The sequence below is a fragment of the Oncorhynchus gorbuscha genome, linkage group LG22 (genome assembly GCF_021184085.1).
Source record: "Oncorhynchus gorbuscha isolate QuinsamMale2020 ecotype Even-year linkage group LG22, OgorEven_v1.0, whole genome shotgun sequence".
Lineage (NCBI taxonomy): Eukaryota > Metazoa > Chordata > Actinopteri > Salmoniformes > Salmonidae > Oncorhynchus > Oncorhynchus gorbuscha.
This window is the reverse complement of record NC_060194.1, coordinates 45,768,827-45,776,943: the sequence shown is the minus strand read 5'-3', so window position 1 is coordinate 45,776,943 and position 8,117 is coordinate 45,768,827.

Sequence of the window (8,117 nt, the reverse complement as noted above, 5' to 3'; positions counted from 1 at the left end):
CATAACACGGTGCCTGCCCGGTCTCTCTAGCCCAACGGTGAGCACAGGGAGTATGCGCAGGTTTCCTACCTGGCATAACTATTCTCCCTTTTAGCCCCCCCCAATATTTTTTTGGGGGTGACTTTCCAGTTTCCAACCACGTCGCCGTGCTGCCTCCTCATACATGCGCCTCTCCGCTTTAGCTGTCTCTATTTCCTCCTTGGGACGGCGATATTCTCCCGGCTGCTCTCAGGGTCCTTGACCGTCTAATTCCTCCTCCCATGTCCAAATCTCCAAATGATGCATTCTCTCCCATTGCAACTGCTCTTCACGATTAACAGGGAGAGTAGGCTCAGGTCTGTTTCCTGACTCAGCCACTCTCTCTCTGCGCTTTCCCCTGTTACCTTCAGTTTTCGCTCTGTATAGCAATGCTTTCCTTCTTGATTCCATACGTGTATAGCCCTCTTCGCATTGCTGTAGGGAATCCCAGGCGGGCTCCTGCACTCGCTCTGGGTCGGCCGCCCACCTGTCGATTTATTTTCTTCCCACGTCCCTGCTTCTGCCATCCATAGCGTCCTTCTTTAGATCCTGCCAGTTCACACGCTGCTCGGTCTGTGAATGGTGGTGGGTGATTCTGTAATGAACTTTGTCTGTTGTTTGGAGAGAGTCAGACCGAAATGCAGCGTATAGGTTACTCATGACTTTTAATGAAGAAAATAAGGTACATGAAATAACTGAAAATACGAAAACAACAAACGAGTGAAACTAATACAGCCTATCTGGTGACTAACACAGAGACAGGTACAATCACCCACGAAATACAATGCGCACTCAGGCTACCTAAATACGGTTCCCAATCCGAGACAACTAGAATCAGCTGACTCCAATAGGAATCGCCTCAGGCAGCCAAGCCTAACTAGACACACCCCTAATAATACACACTCCCAATTAATACAAACCCCAATACAACATATAAACCCATGTCTCACCCTGGCCTACCCAAACATATAACAAAAACACAAGATACAATGACCAAGGCGTGACAGAACCCCCCCCCCTAAGGTGCGGACTCCGGGACGCACCTCAAGAGCATAGGGAGGGTCCGGGTGGGCGTCTGTCCATGGTGGCGGTTCTGGCTCGGGACGTGGACCCCACTCCATAAATGTCCTAGTTCCTCCCCTTCGCGTCCTAGGATAATCCACCTTCTCCGCCGACCATGGCCTAATAGTCCTCACCCAAATCCCCACATAACTGAGGGGCAGCTCGGGACCGAGGGGCAGCTCGGGACAGAGGGGCAGCTCGGGACAGAGGGGCAGCTCGGGACAGAGGGGCAGCTCGGGACAGAGGGGCAGCAGCTCGGGACAGAGGGGCAGCAGCTCGGGACAGAGGGGCAGCAGCTCGGGACAGAGGGGCATCTCGGGATAGAGGGGCATCTCAGGATAGAGGGGCATCTCAGGATAGAGGGGCATCTCAGGATAGAGGGGCATCTCAGGATAGAGGGGCATCTCAGGATAGAGGGGCAGCTCGGGACAGAGGGACAGCTCGGGACAGAGGGGCAGCCCGGGACAGAGGGGCAGCCCGGGACCGAAGCAGCCCAGTACTGAGGGGAAGCCCGGTACTGAGAGGGAGCCCAGTACAGAGAGGAAGCCTAGTACTGAAAGGAAGCTCAGTACTGAGAGGAAGCTCAGGCAGGTAGTAGGCTCCGGTAAATCCTGGCTGGCTGGTGGACCTGGATGATTCAGGTTGTCTGGCTGATCTAGAAGATCTTGGCAGACTGGCACTTCTGGCGGATCCTGGCAGACTGGCACTTCTGGCGGATCCTGGCAGACTGGTGACGCTGGGACGACTGGCGGCGCTGGGCAGACAGGAGACTCCGGCAGCGCAGGAGAGGAGAAAGGCTCTGGCTGAGCTGAACAGGCGGGAGACTCCAACAGTGCAGGAGAGGAGAAAAGCTCTGGTTGCGCTGAACAGGCGAGGCGCACTGGACGCGCTGGGCCGACTGGTAGCACTGGTGGCGCTGGACAGACAGGAGACTCCGGCAGCGCAGGAGAGGAGAAAGGCTCTGGCTGCGCTGAACAGGCTGGAGACTCCGATAGCACAGGACGGGAGAAAAGCACTGGCTGTGCTGAACAGGCGATGCGCACTGGACGCGCTGGGCCGACTGGGAGCACTGGTGGCGCTGGACAGACAGGAGACTCCGGCAGCGCAAGAGAGGAGAAAGGCTCTGGCTGCGCTAAACAGGCGGGAGACTCCAATAGCGCAGGGGAAGAGAACAGCTCTGGTTGCGCTAAACAAGCGGGAGACTCCGGCAGCGCAGGAGGGGAGAAAAGCACTGGCTGCGCTGAACAGGCGAGGCGCACTGGAGGCCTGGTGCGTGGTGCTGGAACTGGTGGTACTGGCACGAGGACACGCACAGGAAGCCTGGTGCGGGGAGCTGCTACCGGAGGACTGGTGTGTAGAGGTGGCTCTGGATAGACCGGACCGTGCAGGCGCACTGGAGCTCTAGAGCACCGAGCCTGCCCAAGCTTACCTGGCTCGATGCCCACTCTAGCCCGGCCAATAGGAAGGGCTGGTGTGTGTCGCAGCTGGCTCTGCACCCGCACTGGAAACACCGTGCGCTCCATAGCATAACACGGTGCCTGCCCGGTCTCTCTAGCCCAACGGTGAGCACAGGGAGTATGCGCAGGTTTCCTACCTGGCATAACTATTCTCCCTTTTAGCCCCCCCCCAATATTTTTTGGGGGTGACTTTCCAGTTTCCAACCACGTCGCCGTGCTGCCTCCTCATACATGCGCCTCTCCGCTTTAGCTGCCTCTATTTCCTCCTTGGGACGGCGATATTCTCCCGGCTGCTCTCAGGGTCCTTGACCGTCTAATTCCTCCTCCCATGTCCAAATCTCCAAATGATGCATTCTCTCCCATTGCAACTGCTCTTCACGATTAACAGGGAGAGTAGGCTCAGGTCTGTTTCCTGACTCAGCCACTCTCTCTCTGCGCTTTCCCCTGTTACCTTCAGTTTTCGCTCTGTATAGCAATGCTTTCCTTCTTGATTCCATACGTGTATAGCCCTCTTCGCATTGCTGTAGGGAATCCCAGGCGGGCTCCTGCACTCGCTCTGGGTCGGCCGCCCACCTGTCGATTTATTTTCTTCCCACGTCCCTGCTTCTGCCATCCATAGCGTCCTTCTTTAGATCCTGCCAGTTCACACGCTGCTCGGTCTGTGAATGGTGGTGGGTGATTCTGTAATGAACTTTGTCTGTTGTTTGGAGAGAGTCAGACCGAAATGCAGCGTATAGGTTACTCATGACTTTTAATGAAGAAAATACGGTACATGAAATAACTGAAAATACGAAAACAACAAACAAGTGAAACTAATACAGCCTATCTGGTGACTAACACAGAGACAGGTACAATCACCCACGAAATACAACGCGCACTCAGGCTACCTAAATACGGTTCCCAATCCGAGACAACTAGAATCAGCTGACTCCAATAGGAATCGCCTCAGGCAGCCAAGCCTAACTAGACACACCCCTAATAATACACACTCCCAATTAATACAAACCCCAATACAACATATAAACCCATGTCACACCCTGGCCTACCCAAACATATAACAAAAACACAAGATACAATGACCAAGGTGTGACAGTTGGGGCTTTTATTAAAGCAGGCCTTGAGACTCAGACGGTTGGGGCTTTTATTAAAGCAGGCCTTGAGACTCAGACGGTTGGGGCTTTTATTAAAGCAGGCCTTGAGACTCAGACGGTTGGGGCTTTAAAAGCAGGCCTTGAGACTCAGACGGTTGGCGCTTTTATTAAAGCAGGCCTTGAGACGGTTGGGGCTTTTAAAGCAGGATTTTTTGTCAGGCCAACCCTTCCTCCTAGACCTTTATTTTTCTCCTAGATCTTTTATTTTATGCACTTTGAGATTATTCTTGTATAATTAAAAGCACTTTACAAATGTTATTATCTCTGTAATAAGTAAGAATTATTGTGACTGATTTGATTTCAGAAAAAGTATTTTGTATTAATTTACCATTTTCTCCCCCGGCAGAACTACAAGGCCACAGTGAAAAGGTAAGTGATCTGCCTCCTGTCTCTCTTCACTCTGGTTCTGAACCCAACCGCCACAGCAGCACTGACTTGACTCTGTGGTTCTGAACCCAACCCCCACAACAGCACTGACTTGACTCTGTGGTTCTGAACCCAACCGCCACAGCAGCACTGACTTGACTCTGTGGTTCTGAACCCAACCCCCACAGCAGCACTGACTTGACTCTGTGGTTCTGAACCCAAACCCACAGCAGCACTGACTTGACTCTGTGGTTCTGAACCCAACCCCCACAGCAGCACTGACTTGACTCTGTGGTTCTGAACCCAAACCCCCACAGCAGCACTGACTTGACTCTGTGGTTCTGAACCCAACCCCACAGCAGCACTGACTTGACTCTGTGGTTCTGAACCCAACCCCACAGCAGCACTGACTCCTTAATGTTTTTTTCAGAGCCCATTTCACACTGCCCGATCCACAGCTGGTCTCAGGATTGTGAAATACAGTGAGTCATTTTACTTACCTAGATGAACAATTTCCTTTATTTATCTACTTAACATAACAGTTGTGGCGGTAGTGTAGCCTAGTGGTTAGAGTGTTGGACTAATAACCAGCAGGTAGCCTAGTGGTTAGTGTTGGACTAATAACCACAAGGTTGCAAGTTCAAATCACCCGAGCTGACAAGGTACAAATCTGTCGTTCTGCCCCTGAACAAGGCAGTTAACCCACTGTTCCTAGGCCGTCATTGAAAATAAGAATTTGTTCTTAACTGACTTGCCTAGTAAAATTAAAATAAATAAAATGTAATTAATGGTAATGAAACAATCGAACACAAAACACTAAAAAAACATAATTTAATCTTATTCTCTCATTACTTCTCAATTCAGCCATTTTACGGTTTTAAGCCATTCTTTAAGCCATTTTTAAGCCCTTTTGTTGCACGCTGGGAACCTTTTCATGACATCATCTGTGGAGGGCAACCAATAGAAGATAAAGCACACACAGTACCTACTTGTTAACAAAATGAAGGAAGTTTCCGTTAAAATTATTCATACATATTATCCTGCCAATCACTAAATGAAGAAGTTTAAGAAAAATATCAAACTTAAATTGTGCCTTTTGTAATGACCACCCAGAAACGTGTGTTGCATATTTTTGGGGGCATTGTATTCATGTAAGGAAACTGTGGCAAGACATCAGTAAATGAATAATTAAACACGTTTAGGAGGATTTTACACTATTGTGGAGAGATGTACTGCTTGGATTCTTTACCCATGATAGAAATAAGTTGAACATTTTTATTCTTCCCTAGAATTTCCAAGCAAACAGCTGGAGGCAGGGCTTTCTCCTATAGAGCTCCGTTTTTATGAAATGGTCTGCCTACCCATGTGATAGACGCAGACTCGGTCTGAACCTTTAAGTCTTTATTGAAGACTCATCTCTTCAGTGGGTCATATGATTGAGTGTAGTCTGGCCCAGGAGTGGGAAGGTGAATGGAAAGGCACTGGAGCAACGAACCACCCTTGCTGTCTCTGCCTGGCCGGTTCCCCTCTCTCCACTGGAATTCTTTGCCTCTAACCCTATTTACAGGGGCTGAGTCACTGGTTTACTGGTGTTCTTCCATGCCGTCCCGAGCAGGGGTGCGTCACTTGAGTGGGTTGAGTCACTGACGTGATCTTCCTGTCGTGGTGGTAGTGTTGGTGTGTGATCCACTCCAAACTGGCAATGCATAAATCATGAATCAAAATGGTGTCTATTGCAAGAAAATATTGGCCTTTCACATAACCATACCACAAGGTCTTCATTCATGACGAGAAAACTAACTTGAATAAACTAGCTAGACAACTTAGTTAGCCAAGTTGCTAATTAAGTTAGCAAGCTAGTTTATATCAACCAGTAATACAAAATACGCTTAAAAGTTTTAAAACGTTAACTTAGCTGTCACATTAAGGCTTGATAGCGGGTAAAAACAAAATGACCCTGAAGGGGAATTAATTTCATTATTTATTAGATAGCTTGATTCTAGATACTAAAATAAATAAAACATCTCAAATTAGCTACTTACTTTAGCGTTAACTTCTTCTTTGAGGTATTTTCAGAACAGATTCTAATTTCGTTGTTTCTCAAGTTGTCAGTTCGACCATTTTACACACTCAGTTGGAACGAGGCTAGTCTACCAGTTACAGTGCTTTGAGCTTATGGCCTCTATAACTGATGTCTGACAGAATGATATGAATTTAATATTCTTCAAATGATTGAACATGTCCTCAAAACTCAAATAATTATCTAGTGTAACGGATGTGAAACGGCTAGCTTAGTTAGCGGTGCACGCTAAATAGCGTTTCAATCGGTTACGTCACTTGCTCTGAGACCTTGAAGTAGTAGTTCCCCTTGCTCTGCAAGGACCGCGGCTGTTGTGGAGCGATGGGTAACGAGGCTTCTTGGGTAACTGTTGTTGATGTGTGCAGAAAGTCCCTGGTTCGCGCCCGGGTATGGGCGAGGGGACGGTTTAAAATTATACTGTTACACTAGCACATCAAAAAGATATATATGTGAAGAGACAGACACACACGTTCACGTGGATTTTGTATTGTAGATACATGATAGAGTAGTGGCTTAAGGGAACACACCGGATGTGTTGTGAAAATAGTTTTGTGTTGTGAAAAGAATGCCAAGAGTGTGCAAAGCTGTCATCAAGGTCAAAGGTTGGCTATTTATAAAATAATCTCAAATATAAAATATATATTGATTTGTTTAACACTTTTTTGGTTACGACATGATTCCATATGTGTTATTTATTAGTTTTGATGTCTTCATTGTTACTCTACGATGTAGAAAATAGTACAATAATAAAGAAAAACCCTTGAATTAGTAGGTGTTCTAAAACTTTTGACCGGTAGTGTATATCTAAAAAGACAGTATATGGATATGATGTGTAACGGATGTGAAACGGCTAGATAGTTAGCGGTGGTGCGCGCTAAATAGCGTTTCAATCTGTGACGTCACTTGCTCTGAGACCTTGAAGTAGTGGTTCCGCAACTTTTGTGGACCGATGGGTAACGATGCTTGGTGGGTGACTGTTGTTGATGTGTGCAGAGGGTCCATGGTTCGTGCCCGGGAATGGGCGAGGGAACGGTTTAGAGTTATACTGTTACAGATGCATATCCACAAAACTCCAAAGATGCATTGGAAATGGTGTGTATAGCCTAAACACTGGTCTAGAATATCAAACACTTGTCATGTAAAGATATCCCCTGATATGGTCCCTTTTCACCCAGAGTGTAGGCTATACAATTTGTTTTATTCTTATAACACCATCCAAAAGGACACTAGGGAGTTTATTTTTTTATTTTTTTATGATGAAACGAAACGGAATAGAGCTGAGCACAGTCAAAATCCTAGAGGAAAACATGGTTCAGACTGCTTTCCAGCACACACTGGGGAGAACAATTCACCTTTCAACAAGACAAGGTCAAATACATACTATACACCAAAATATATATTTACTAAGGTGACAACGGGTATGAAGCGCTGTATATTTCTCTAATATGCGTGGGAATACTTTAGAACGTATTTCCAAAATTAAAATCACGTGGAGCTCATTTGCTGGTGTTTGTACAGTCGTTTATGTCCAACAAATGATTTACTATTGTTTTTTTAAATCCTTCGTTAGGGAACCCTGTCATGGTCTGCCCACAATATATTATTGTGTGCATAATCTGTAACAAAATTATCCAGGTTTTCATCCAATTGGCAATACATTTTCATGGTAATATTCAAAAAAAATATTCATAAAAACGTCATGCTCATTTTCCCACCAGAGATGTTTACATCAAATTTAGTTGTTGCGGGGGGGGGGGGTATGTGCGTGATGAGGTAGTGCACATAAAAATACCTTTTGCGGTTAAAACATGGGTTTCCCTTGCATTTTCAACCCTGCTGGTTGTTCTCTCACAGAAAATGTAGCATTATATAGCGTGTGCCCACTCTGGTGTGGACACCTGCGCTCCAGCCAACAGCTCGCAGATACAGTGTGGGTATAGCCTACATCAGTGGTTCCCCGACCTTTTCGGTTACTGTACCACC